Genomic DNA, 14,123 nt, shown 5'->3' with positions numbered 1-14,123 from the left:
CCCCAAAAGGCAGTGTGGGCCGTACCCAAGGATGGCCCTCCCCAGGATGCAGCAGCTGGGACATGCTTCCACCAGTCCCCTTCCATCACTGAATGCACATCTCTTTGGGGGTGTCACTGCTCTGGCCTACCCATGTGGGCCAGCCATGCTCACGGTGGGGGTCTCCTCTGTGGTGGGGACGCTTGGGACGCCAGCCCTGCATCTGCTTCCTCACCCACTGCTGTAGACTGAGCACCTCCAACAAGCCAGGCTCCTGCTAAAGGCTTTCCCTGGATTATGGCACCTAAATCCCCTTTCCATGGACTTTACTGACCTTCTGCAGGTCAGGAAACTGAGGCACAGAGTCTGTGGGACAGTGGTATTCAGACCCAGACACTCCATCATCAGGCACCTGATAAGCACCTGTTGTGTGCTCCATCCTGGCAAGGACGACAAACCCCACGTCCATAACCGTTGTCCTCAGCACCGCTCCGTGCACATGCGCATGGCCTCTCATCCCTCCGGAGCACAGAGACTATGTTTTCCAGATTCTCCAGGATGGTCCCTGTTGCAAGTAATTTTTTTAAAAATCCTTTTCAATACAGACAGTTTGTGACATAATCAAATACACGTGAACGTTTAAACCTTTCGAGACTTTTTGCATGAATAAATATGCTCTTCCCTTCCCACCGGGGGAGCCATGTCTCTAACAGGAAAGTCTAGTCGGGGCTGGGAAAATGTGGTCATCGAACCCAAGGGCAGGGAGCCTGACTGAGCCTCAGAACCTCGGGCTCCGGGGAAGCCCTGCCTGAGCCTCACTAAATGAGGTCATTGGGGTTCCCCAGCGCCTTCCCCGGGGCCTGGAATATCTCGGAGCTCCCTAGGTGAGGTACCTCGCCCTCTCTCCGCCCAGCAAGTCTTGGCTTTCTGCCCTTCCTGGCCTCCTTCTCATCTGTTTTCATCATTCACATAAGCCCCTGCCCTCCTGTTGGGGGTAGACCACCACTGGGCGTCGTGGCTCTGTGGTTATGATCGCAGGCCCTGGGTTTGACCCCACAGTGTACTGGCTTGTGACCTGACATGTTTTGGGCCTCAGTTTCCTCCTCTGTGAAGTGGGGATAACATGATAGCTGTCAGAGCCCAGCCACCACCTTCCGGAGAGCCAGCGTCTGCTCACTGTGGACGCAGGGACCCTCGGCTTGGGAACAGCAGCGCCAGTCTGGGCACAGGGCTGGCCAAAAGTTCTCTAGAGAGCTAGTGTCCCCGAAAGCGCCCTCAACCCAGGATGGACAAGAAGTGGGAGGACAGATGCCCTGTGTTGACGCTCCAGGTGCACCCCAGTGAGATGGGGCTCAGCTGCACACGGCGGCCGGGGGCTGGCGTGATGAGATGCCCACCGTTGGCTCCCTTCTCTCACTGACATTCCCTCATCACCTCCCAATGAAGCTACCTGCACCTGAATCGTTTTCTGAGTCTACATCTTGGGGACCCCAAACCAAGCCATTGTCGTGCCTCCCTTTGGGGCCACAGTGAGGATTTCGTGTGTCTTCGTAAAGCCCAGAACAGAGTGTGCCGTCAGGCAAGTGCTCCTGTAACTACTACTCCAGTTCCTCAAGCACACCACACACTGCATAGTCTCTGTGCCTTTGCTCCTGCTGTTCCCTCCGCCTGCCCGGCCTTTCCCTTCCTCTTCATCTGGCTCATGCCAAGATGTCCTTCTGGATTCAGTTCAGAAGTCACCTCTTCTTGGAAGCCTTCCTTCACCACCTTTGGCACTTGGCTGGTGAGGGGATCCCTACTCCATGCTTCCACAGCTTTCCTTCCTTCCTTCCTTCCTTCCTTCCTTCCTTCCTTCCTTCCTTCCTTCCTTCCTTCCTTCCTTCCTTTCTTCCTTCCCACCCAAGGTTACAATCCTCTGCTGACTGTCCCTCCTTCCAATCGGTTCCTCAAAGCCGGAGACCATGTGTCCTTGCTCTCAGGTCCTCGGCTCCTCGCAGCTCCGGGCACGTGTCTGCACACACACGAGGTGCCCAGCAGGCCTGGAGCACTGATGGCTTACGCCCACCCTTCCTCCCTCCTCACCACCTCCTGGGGTCGCCGTGTGGGGCAGGATCCTGGGGCGACGGGAAGCCCGAAGAAGGATGAGCACCCAAGGTGATGAGGATCGGCTTTGGGGAGGAAGGGCTAAAGGACCTAAGACCAAGGTCTCCTCTGGTGAGGAGGCCAGGGGGAGAGACAGACAGAGATCGAGACAGAGCGAGAGAGAGACAGAGAGGGAGAGGGAGCTGAAAGCTTTGAGGCCTGCTTTGTTTCCGTTCTATTTATTACGATGATAACAATGGTTATTTAATGAGGAGGACGCTGAGCCAAGGTTTTCCCCATCTGCCAATGATTAAAAAAAAACACACACACACAAAAAAAACCCCATTGGTTTTAAAGCAGGGAATTTGCAGTTAGACACAAGGGGGATCTTCCCACTCTCTGGTTGAGCAGGACTGGCTGTCATCAGGTTCTCAGCAGGCAGTCAGCAGGACGGCAGCCTCAGCTCAAAACAGCCAGGAACAGAGACCCTGGGGCAGAATGATGGCTGGAGGGGCGAGAGGGAGGAGGGGGCGAGGGGGTGCACAGATGTGCGGGGTGCTGTGGCTCGAAGGCGCTTCAGAGTGAGGGGCCTGGAGACCGGGTGCCCTGAGCCACTGGCAGCCTGCTGGGTGACTTTAGGCGAGTGGCTTCACCTTTCTGGGCCTCAGTTTCTTTATCTGTAAAATGGGCACCCCCCGCCCCCCGCCAACATCACCAGCCCTTCCCTAAGTTCCTGGATGGAAATACACCGTCGAGACGAAAAAAACAAGCAGACAAACACCAACAGAGTGAGGGGAGGAGAAGCGGAGGACACTCGGGGGTGTGCTTCTCACTCTGTCCCTGTGCCCAGCGGCAGGGGATGCTGTTCCGTGAGCAGCGGCTCCATACCCAGCGCTTCACCTGGAAGGACTCCGGGGACCCTCCTGATAACCTAGGGGGAGGCATCGCGTCCATGTTACAGATGAGGATGCTGAGGCCCAAGGAAGTCAGTTCACTGACCCAGAGTCACCCGACGTCAAGGATTAGAACTCACATTCCTCGGGGTCGAAGCCTGAGCTTTGCCTTTGCCGTATTAGCAGAGCTGGGATGGTCTCATGTCCCAGGCTCATCGGATGACCCGATGGCCCCCTCCCTGTGCCAGAGATGGCCCGGCTCCTGTGGCTCCTCGGGAAGCTGTGCACGGGCTCCTTTGCCCTCCGGAAGGGAGCAGTAGGCCCAGTCTGGGACTCCAGCACCCACCCCGGCCGCCAGGCCCCCAGCCCAGCGGGAAGATCCCAGGCACTGCAGCCAATCCTGGCGGCCAGGCCCAGAGTATGCTAATTGCTCTGTCGGTAGTGGAGAGCCTTGTTTGCATATATGCAAATGGGGGGCTTATTAGCTGTTCTCCCAGATGGGTCAGTTCGGGCCTCGGCCTGACCCCTGCACGGCCTGGTTTGAAGTCTTCACTCGCCAGTGGGACAAATGCCCAACCAGATGGAGGACTCAGCAGGCCGGGGTGGCCCGTGGCCTTGGCAGCTAAAGGGTCCAGTCAGGACCTGAGTGTTTTGATGGGGGAACCGGAGGCTGTGGCCTGATGTTTCTCTGGCTCTCCCCATCTGGGGGACCCCGGAATATCCTGGGGCCTGCCTTGAGCCTTCTCCTCCCAGGCACAGGGCTTCACGAAGCTGACCTTGGCCCCACATGCGCCTAGTCAGGCCAGATGCCCATCGTCTAGCTGTGAGGGCTCCTGCAGGCCAGCGGGCCTCCGCAGAGGACCCCAAGGCTGTGTCCTTGAGCCCAGCCAGGCAGCTGCTCAGAGGCAGGCACTGAACCTCCTCACCCCTCTGTCCGGCGGGGCTCGAGGTGCAAAGCTTCAGGACTTCTGTTCAGCATCCTCCACCTCCAGGCCCTCGGGCTGGGTCCCTCGTCGCCTCCTGCCTGGATGACTGCAGCAGTCTCGGCCCGGCCTCCTGCCTGCACTCCTTCCCCGCTGCCTCTTCCTCCAGGCAACCTGGCTGATCTTTTCAAATCACACATCTGATCCCTTTCTTCCCTGCTTAAAACTTTCCATGGCTCCCCAGTGCCCGGGCATCAAGTCCAAACCCCTGGCCTCGCCTATACCCCTTACATGGGTGTCCAGTGTCTGCTTTCCTTGTCAGGCTCCCTCCTCTTCCACACCATGAATTCCCTGGGGGCGGGGAGCCGGTCTGGTTAGTGGCCATAACCCAAGAGCCTGACCGAGCTGGGCTGGACGTTCAGAGAAACCACCTCCTCAGGGAGGCCCTCCTGGATGCTCTCTGTGCCTTTCCCTCTTTCTGGATTTGGCATCTCTCGGGAACTCCACTAATGCAAGATAACCCAGCTAGTTCAGACCACCCAAAAAGAACACCTGGGACCCTCCGGGGTGAGTGGACGCCTCTCACCCCATCAGAGGATGGTCAGCAGTAACCTCCGACCCTCCGGGCCAGCAGGGAACGTGGACGGAGAGGGGTGAAGGCCGCGCTGGGAGTGGACAGGGTGGCGGCTCCTGCTGGGGCCTTTTCCCTGAGTGACCTTGCATCAGACATTTCAACTCTCCGTGCCTCGGTTTCCCCCCACCCTTCAAGCCGGAGAATCGTGTTGAGAACAAAATGAGATGCTCGAATAGGCGTCCTAGCGATGGGTTATTTCCGTGGGTGAATCGTGGGTGCCTCAGAAAACGTTCCTTCCTGCTGTTTTGGATGATCTGACTTTTAAAAATCACTTTTCCCCCCAATTACAAACGTAATACCTGAAAGCTGGAAATAATTTGGAGCATTTAGAAAGGCACAAAAAAGAAAATCCCAGTACTCAGAGATGACCGCTGTTAACTCTGCGGTGATTATCCTGCCAGCCGTTTCTGTGCGTGGAGATGCAGAATTTGGAGGGCAAAACAGAAAGGAATTTATGTGAATTTTTTCTTGTTAAGTTAGCATTGCAGTGGTTCTTGTGGCTAAGCTGGCACTTCTTTGCCTTTGTCCCCTGACCCTGGTATGAGTATCTGAAAGCCGCCCGTGACCCTGCTTTTGCCACCAATTTCCTCGATTCATACTCCCTATAAACCACCATGGGGAACTTTATAGACCCACAAAGGCATTCAAAGTTAATGGCAAAACCAACCATGTGAAAACTCTGCCATAAAACCCGCCTCCCCATCTCCCCGGCACCCGAGTGCCCCTGCCCCTCCCGGGCCCTGCGAGGCCGCCCGTTCCCGGGCTGCCCCAGCCAGCCCTGGGCCCTGGGACAGGCCTGGAGGCAGGGAGAGAGTCCTGGGGGTGACCTTCCCCTCTGCCAGGACACGGAGCGCACACACGCTCTTGCCAGCACAACACAGAAGCAATAAATATTGGGGCTGTAATTTATGTAGATGTTTGGAGTCCAAACACAGGGGTGGGGAGGGACCTAATGAAATGACATCCCTCATGTCGGCTTCTCAGGGCAGGCGCGTAGCAGGTTCATAATGTGCAGGGGCCCTCGCTAGCCTGAGGATGGAGGTTAGATAAATCCAGCCGCCGGCTGCCCTTGGGCTCTCCTTGGGCTCCCCTGCCGGGGTCAAGGCTGTATCAGGGGATGGAGGCCAGAACCGGGAAGGACTCCAGCCATTCCTTTATTCATCCTTTCAGTAAATCTCTGCAGGCTGTGTTCTATCTCTGGCCCCAGCCCACCCAGGAAAAAAAAGAGACGGAAGGCCGGCTTAGTCTTTTGTGGAATTACGCGTGGCTTCTGCGAGGGCAGTGGACACAGCACGGGAGTGAGATGCTGGGCTGGGGGGCAAGCGTGATAAATGGCAGGTCCTCCCCACCCTTCATCCTCTCCTGATTGCTGGTAAAGTGTGAGGGAGGGCAGGTCCCTCGCCACATACGTCGCAGATCGCCTGGGTTTGGAAGCCCTGGGCCGAGCAGGCTTCGAGCAGTCTGGGGACTGCCCTTCCCTCTTTTCCAGACAGAGGCTGTGGAGGTGGGATAACTCAAGCCTACTTTGCCCCTCTGATTGACTCAGCGAGTGACCTTGGCTGAGTCCCCTCCCCTGGGCCCTCGGGGGAGCAGGGACACACTGCAGTGGCTCCAAGGCAGGGAAGGATTGTGGCGGGGAAGGACCAGGCCGCTCCACCTGCCAGCCCAGCCACACCCCTGCTGCCCCCGCACACCTGCAGGGGGCACATCCTGCTCTGGGGCCGGGTGGGGGTGGGTCCTCTAAGCTAGAGGGTCATTCCCTTCAGCCTCATTGGCTGGGTGAGGAAGCTGGAACTGGTTTCTGGTCGAGGTCAGAGCCACCGAGGGTGCCAGGCGGGACCAGAATCTGGTCCAACATCCCTGCTGGCCACCCCCAACCCCTCTTCCCTGCTTCTCTGTTCAGAGCTTTTATCTCTCTCTGGCATATCTTGACTGATCCTCACAGCAAACCCTGTAAGGGGCCAGATAACATTATTCTGAATTTATTTGTGAGGAAAGGAGGCTCAGAGAGGTCAGGTGACATACTCAAGGTCACGCAGTGAGTTAATGGCAGGGTCGGAAATAAACATGTGTGTCTCCTAACAGATGCCCCAAAACCACCACAACCAAAAAAGGGGTCACCCGCTCTTCCTCTCATTTTCCGAGTCCGGCCTAAGAACAAGTCCTGGCAGCTCTTCCCCCCAACACATCCCAGGTCTGGCTGCCTGTCTGCACTGCCGTTCGCACCCCCAGGCCAGGCCACCGTGAGCCTGCACCTGCCGCGGCCTCCCAGCTGGTCTCCGTGGCTGCCACCCCTCACCCTCCTGCGCTCAGCTCCTCTCGGTGTCCAGAGAGATGTTATTAAAATGTAAATCAGATCAGATTGCTTCCAGGCTTAAAACCCTCCAAGATTCGTCATTGTACTTGAAGCCAAATCCCACTCCTTACCCTGCCTCCTCCGGCGGTGGCCGCCCTCTCCGACCTCACCTTGTCTCGCTCGCTCGCTTGCCTGCACGTTGATGCTGTTCTGGCCACTCTGGCCCTCCTGCTTTCGTCTCCCCGGGGTAGGAGCTGCCCAGCCAGCAGGCCTTTGAACTTGGACTTTCCTCTGCTTGGATCACTCGTAGCAGGATCTTCCCATAACTGTTGTCTTCTTTTTCTGCAATTTCAGTAAAAAGGCCGAGGAGATGCCCTCCCCAGCCACCCCATCAAACCACATGCTCTCTCTCTCTCTTTCCCTCACTCTCCCTCAATGAACACATCTGAGGCATCCTTTAGGGCACTTTTTGCTCTCATTAATATTTTGCTCGGTCATTTGCTTGTTCATCATCTGATTCCCTGCTAGAATTGATTATTATTGAAAACTTTCTCCCTCCCACATACCAAGACTGTTCTAGGAGTTGACACACGACTCATTTAAATTCACAACTCTGCAAGAGAGGTGGTTGTTACAGCCATTTTACACATGAGGACACCGAAGCCAGAGAGGTCAAGTAATTTGCCCAAGGCCACACAGCTGGTTGGCGGTCAAAGTAGAATTTGAGCCCAGGCATTCTAGCTCTAGGATCCAGGCTCTGGCCACACAGCAGAGGATAAGCTGCACCAGGGCAGGGGCCGGGGCCTTCCTGTCCACTCCCTCCACTCCTCCCATCCCCACCCCATTGCCCCTCGCATCTCCACTGCCTGGCGCAAGGTCTGGCACGGAGAAGGCACACAGGACAGGTTTGTCGTGGGAAAGAGTGCAGGCCACAGTGAGCGAGAGGCCTCCCGTTACAGCTTATTGCATTGCTTAGAAGATAAGGGGAAATAAAAATAAAAAGTGGAAAAAATACGCCTGTATAATTCAGAAAGTGAATGTTTCACCCTTGAGTGAGTGAGTGAGTTTGTTTCTAGTCAGGCACAAAGTAGCCCGTCTGCCCCCGTGCAGACACGTTAATGGTGCAGACCCATCAGGAAAGCCGGAGGATAAACCCAATACCTGAACTAAGCCCCTGTGACCTCTTACGGCATCAGTGAGACATGTTCACCATCCCGGGACCCGTGTCAGGCTGAGCGCGTGGAAGGGGTCCAGGGCCCCGCGTCCTCTGAAGTAGCCCGGCGGCTCGCCTCACCTGAACCGACAGCCAGGCCAGGTGTATGACAGGCACGTGGGCCCGGCCTGTGTCCCAGCCCCAGCTGGTCAGCGCTGGGAGTCAGGACTAGCAAGCCTCTGGGTGGTGGTGGGGGGTGGTGTGGCCAGAGTGGGGAGCCCTTGGTGCTCAGGGGAGGCCACCGGGGCTGGGACAGCCCCTAAAGCCTCGGGGCGAGGGCCTTCCTTGCAAGGCTGGGATGACACGCCCGAAGGGAGGGGCCGGGCACGGTCCACAGGCTCAGACTCATTGCTGGGCTAATCACTAGAGTCAATACCGTGGATGCGCGCGAATCACGGAGCTAATGTTGCTAATAATAAGGGGTGATATATCCCGACTCCCCCCACCCTGGCTGGGTGCCCAGAGACCGACCTGCCTCCCCAGCAGCCCTCAGCTACATGACTGGTCCACGCACCATGGGCTCTCGGTGGGCGCCAGCCCCCCAGCTTGCCGTGGGGCCGTGGGCAGGCCAGGGAAGTCGTGGGCGTCTTTCTAAGGGTGCTGCTCCGTAGGACGCAGGCTTCATTTACCCGTCTCTCCATCTGGCTAACCGTGTGACTGTGGGTAAGCCATTCCCGCCTTCAGTTCCTCATCTGTAAAATGGGTGCTGCGGTGCCCGTAGCGACTCACGTGTTCATTTACGCAGCAGCAAGAATGCATGCAGGCTCTGGAACCAGGTTGATCTAGGGGAGAAACCCCGGCTGCCGCTCACTCTGAACCTGGGCCTCCCTGAGCCTCAGTTTCTTCCTCGGGAAGATGGGGATGATACCTACCTTGGAGGTGGTGGGGGCAATCAGAGATGGTGCGTACGTAACACCCGGCGCCGGGCGTGAGGGGAATCTCAAGCTACTTAAGGAGACTGGAAGCTGGGTTTTGGCTGTGCGCGTGTCCCTGTGCCCAGCCCTGGAGACACTTGTCCCCCGACGCTGTTTTAGGTCTGGGTGCTGGAGGCAGTGTGGCCAGGGACGGGAATGCTGGCCTCCTTGAAGCCTCGCTGGTGGGGGGACAGGTGTGTAAGCACCTAGTTGGGGACGAGGCAGTCCACAGACACCTGGGCCTTCCCTCCTCCCTGGATTCCCGAGGGGTTTATGTTGATTTTGTAGCACTTCCTGGGGGGGCTGCAATCTCCGAGTGCCAGGTGATCTAGTTATCCCATCAAGGCCACCAGCACCATCACCGGGGCAAATGCAACCACGACGTGGTCTCACCAGGCGGGGTCACGATGCCAGTGTGTTCTGGACTGTTCCAAATGGAGAGTCTGCATTGAGGCAGGAGAGGCCCACCTGCAAAGCCCCCTGGCATCTACTGCAGCATCAGCCTCCCCACCTGGCGCCCTCAGGGGACAAAGCTAGGGCAGTGCCCATCCCTGTTCACACCATAGAAAACACTTTCAGGCAGGGTATGTGACTTGAGCAGTGGGGCCAGGTGGCAAAGGATGAGACTTCTGGGCCCCTGGGGCCTTTGTCTGCGCTGTGCAATTCTCTCACTTCCTGAGGTCTCTGTTCACATGCTTTGTCCTCCAAGAGGCCTTCACCGACTGCTTGTTGTCAGGTTAATGAACACAAACCGCTGTAATAGATAATTCCCAACTCTCCGTGACTTAATGAAAGTGCATTTCTTGCTCAGGCAAAGTCAAGGAGTATCTATTCCTGCATTTACTCCCCTGGGTGACTCACCTCTCAACAGTGGTTCAAGGGTCCCAGGCTCTTCCATGTTGTGTCTCTGTCACCCTCTGGGCCTTCTGGGGATCTCCACTGAATGCTTTGTGGGGTTTTAAAAGAGATTTTATTTATTTATTCATGAGAGACACAGAGGGAGGCAGAGACACAGGCAGAGGGAGCAGCAGGTTCCCTGCGGGGAGCCCGATGTAGGACTGGATCCCAGGACCCCGGTCACGACCTGAGCGGAAGGCAGACGCTCCACCGCTGAGCCACCCAGATGTCCCCTCATCGGATGCTTTTTACTCAGCCTGCTGCAGAGCGAGGAGAAAGCATCCAAAAAGCATCTCAACTGGTCTTTCGGGGGACCAGGTCCAGAGCGGCATGCATCACTTACGCCCACATCCCAGCGGCCAGAGCAGGTCACATGGCCAAGCCCAACATCACAGTCAGCAGGGAAGGGAAGTCGCTTCACGCCAGGCCGGGGAGGGGAGTGAGTACTTGCTGACCAATCACTCACACTGTGGCAGAGTGTTTCACGGGGCGTCCGGGGCCAGGCCCGGAAGCGGCATATGACACTTAGCACCTCCTTCCGGTGACCATAGCTGAGTCAGGTGCTCTCCTTAACTTCAGGGCAGCTGGGAAACACTTCTGTCTGGATATTGGCAAAACCAACAGTTTCTGCCTCGCAACCGAATCAAAGACAGCTGGATAGTATTTCCTGTCACAAGGGTGACTCCGGGGTGTCACCCAAATGGGATTATTTATTTTTTAAAAGGTTTTATGTGTTTGAGAGAGAGAAAGCAAGAGACAGAGATGAGCACAGGGGGAGGGGCAGAAGGAGAGGGAGAAACAGACTGCCCGTTGAGCAGGGACCCTAATGTGGGGCTCAATCCCAGGACCCCAGGATCACAACCCAAGCTGAAGGCAGGTGCTCAACCTACTGAGCCACCCAGTGCCCCTAAATGGGATAGTTTTAAGGTGAGAAGGGTCAATAAGGGTTATTATCCACTGGATGTGATTGGCCCAACTACCTCAGGATACATGGTCACCCTACTCATCACTGTCTGTCCCCTCAACCCGCTTTGTCATTCTTGTCTCCCCAGCACGTTTACCGCTGATGTCCCTGTTCACGTCTTTGTTATGTCTTCCCCACTAGGATGCATGCTTGGTGGGGGCCATACACTGCTATCTCCTTGGTGCCTAGGACGGGGCCTGGCACATAATGGGCTCATCACATGGTTGCAGGATGGATGGTTGGATGGATGGATGGGTGGGTGGGTGGGTGGATTTGCTCAGTCATCCCACAGATTCAGTTTGAGGACCAGCTAAGCCTCAGCCCACGATGTGCCTAGCCTCCCAGAGCTGAACTCTAGGGGGGCAAACAGATTTTGAATCGGGGTAGTACAGTTCAGGGGCTCCAGGTGGGGTCGGGGCAGCTCCACTGTGGAGGTGATGTTTGAGCAGAGGGTGTGGAGAAAGCAGACGCCACCGTCTCAGGTCTAAACGGTCTTGAGCTCACGGCCCAGTATGGCCTTTTAGGTGCCGTGGGAGCCCGAGTGAGCTGCTTGGCCTCTCTGAACCTTAATCTCCACCTGCGGTGAGCGAGGCCACGCCCCTGTACCCTTGCAGGGTGGAGGCGATGTTTGAATGCTGTGTTGTTAGAATGAGCCCGGCCAGGAGGCAGGGACCCAGCAGACAGTGTTGCTTGTCACCCCTGTGATCCCTCCTACATAGGTTTCAGACTTGGCTTCCGTCACCATGTATTTTGGCCTCTGGCCATGTAGAGGACGTGAAGGTCCTGTCCTGCTCCCGATGTATCCCCGCAGAGCCCGTGCTGTGTTCGTGCACGTGCTACCAGGAAAGGCTGTCTTATGGGACGAAGGGGAGGACTAAAGGGGTCTTCCAGTGCAAGAACCCAGCACAGCACCTGCCGCGTCACGATGAGGTAGCAGCCCCAGCTGGACCTGCCCTGATCACTCGCGGTGTAACCGCCAGCAGTGTGACAGCCCTGGGCCCGGGGGTCCTGTGTGAGAGCCCCTGGAGCACCAGGGCCCTCCCAGCAGTGGCAGCAGAGGGCTCTGAGCACCAGAGGGAGAGGGTCACGTTGAAGCATCTGCTGGCTGGGAGAGGTGGCCGGTGGTGAGGAGGTGGGGAGAGGTGAGGACCACCCCCGGATGCTGCTTCGGCTTGGGCACTGGCCGTGTCACAGCTACAGGTGCTTCCGTTCCCTCCAGCTGGCCGTCCCATGACCATCCGCAGGTAGCCTTCCTGGGCCTCGGAAGGCCTATGCCGACGCACGCCTTTCCTCGGCAGGGGAGGCCCCACCGGCGGGATGGGGTGGGCGCTGAGCAGCTGCGGCCTCCACCACCCAGTCCCCAGCCTGGACACGCTGTCCTTGCTCAGCCAAGCCCTGGTGGCCGGGCTCCTTTCTGGGGGGACGGGGCGGGGGACCAGTAGAAAGGTCGCAGTCGCATGCGAGTCCAGGAGACCGAGGGACAGAGGAGTGTTTATTCCTAGGCAGGTACCAAACGGGCACTGCCTTCCTCACTCCTCATTTGCCGTGTGTGTCTGGTCGTCTCTGCAGACGAGGCGGCTGGCTGAGGGCCAGGGAGGGGAAGCCGCCTTCTGAGGTGCCGCAGCTAGGGATGGTGAGGGGATGGCGGCTGGGAGAGGGCTCGAGTTGTGGTCCCCCCCCCCCCCCCCCCGCCACGGCGTCTGCGTGACACACCACCGTTGACCCAGGGAGCCAGTGCTTTATCCCATCTCACTGACTGCTGAGAGGTCGGCAGTGCCTGTACAGCATCAGGCCTGCACGGTCATTCAGCAGGTGGGGACACCGAGGCCACCACCGCATGGTGAGTTAACCCTGGGTGTCCGTGTTCCCACCATCTGTCTGTGTTAATTAATTTTCATACCTTTAGGCAGAGCCCACATTCCCCATCTGACCCCAGTCCCCACCACTCCCTAATGCCTCCACCCCGACAGGTTCTTGTGTCCCAGATCACCTGCATTTGCCTCCCTGGCTCGGCTCTCCGTCCAGGGGACCTTGGCAGCACCCCACCTTGTGCGGTTCCCTTCCCTGAGCACACCATCGCCCCTTCAGGCCTATCAGCCCCAACTTGCACTTTACACCTTTGCTCCGACCTCCCTCCCACATGAAAACCTTCCCACTGAAAGCCCCACGCCCTCAGCTTCTCCGCTTCTGCTCTGCGCTGGAGGAAGCACAGGAGAGATCCTAGCGGCCGTGCGGGCTTCTCTCCTCTGACCTTAATGCCTGGACGGGGGAGGCTGGGGTCCGCCCCGTCACCTCCCTGACTCTGCGCCGGGTCCTGCCCTGAGAGAATGCACACACGCGTCTCTGGGCATGATGCCCGGGCTGGGAATGCCTCCCTTGGAGGGACGGTCAGAGCTGAGAGAGGGACTCTGTCCCCCGGGAGGGCCAGCGGTGAGGGGCAGGTGGTGGCAGGGGCTGGCATGTGGGTCATAGAACCAAGAGGTCAAGATTGCTAGATTCGCTCCTCGTCCAGGCAGCCCTCCAGGACCTTTGCCGATCCCTAGCATGGGTCTTTTCCCCTCTCATGAGACTGGGATCTTCTTAAGGGCAACTTCATTTTCTTTGGGCCTAAATGGCTTAGCTCATGTTGTTCCTGCCTGGAACACCCCCCCCCACACACACACACACACACAAGCCCTCCGTGTGTCCTCCAAGTTCTAGCCCAGAAGCCACTGCTCTGCCTCCCTGCTCCCCTTCCCTCTGCTCTCCAGCCCGGTGGCACTTTGCATGTGCCTGGATTTCCTTCCTTACCTTTGTCATCTGTGTCCTCCCCGACCAGACACACACACCATGACCCCCTGGAGGACAGAGCTGACCTTTGCCCCAGCGCCCAGCACAGGGTATGGCACAGAGAGACCATCACCCGGGCTTTGGGGTTGTCCCAGGAGTGACCCGAGTTTCAGTCCTGGGGCCCTGTGACCTTGGACCGGCCGTTAGCCTCCCATGGCCTCTGCTCCTTCATCTGCAAAATGGAAGTAACAATCCCAATCTGCTCTATGGGGTTGCCATGGGAATAAGAATCTGGCATCTGTGTACAGTGAGCTGGGTACGTCTTAAGGATGCATCCAGAAGTAGCTGTAGCATAGACAGAGAAAGAGGGCCCGACCCTGGCCAGCTCCCCCGCACACTTCCAGGGCCATGCTGCTGAGCCCCCAGCGGGGAGGGCACAGGGCCTGTGGGGCCCAGGATCTCCAAAGAGCCGGGGTACCTAACAGAAGGACTTAGCTCCCTGCCAGAAACCAGGGTATAAGCACATGCTGCAACCCTGAAATCGAGAAAGCCCAAGCAG

General features: G+C 57.7%; 1 protein-coding gene across 1 annotated transcript in view; it reads left to right on the top strand.

Annotated features, from left to right (window-relative positions):
- Nucleotides 1-14,123, top strand: part of IGSF21 (immunoglobin superfamily member 21) — a 239,535-nt gene that overhangs the window by 26,084 nt on the left and 199,328 nt on the right. The window lies entirely within an intron of this gene.

The sequence above is a fragment of the Canis aureus genome, chromosome 5, assembly GCF_053574225.1.
Source record: "Canis aureus isolate CA01 chromosome 5, VMU_Caureus_v.1.0, whole genome shotgun sequence".
NCBI classification, from domain to species: Eukaryota; Metazoa; Chordata; class Mammalia; order Carnivora; family Canidae; genus Canis; species Canis aureus.
The sequence above is the reverse complement of the archived record's forward strand: the minus strand, read 5'-3'. Positions and strand labels throughout refer to the sequence as shown.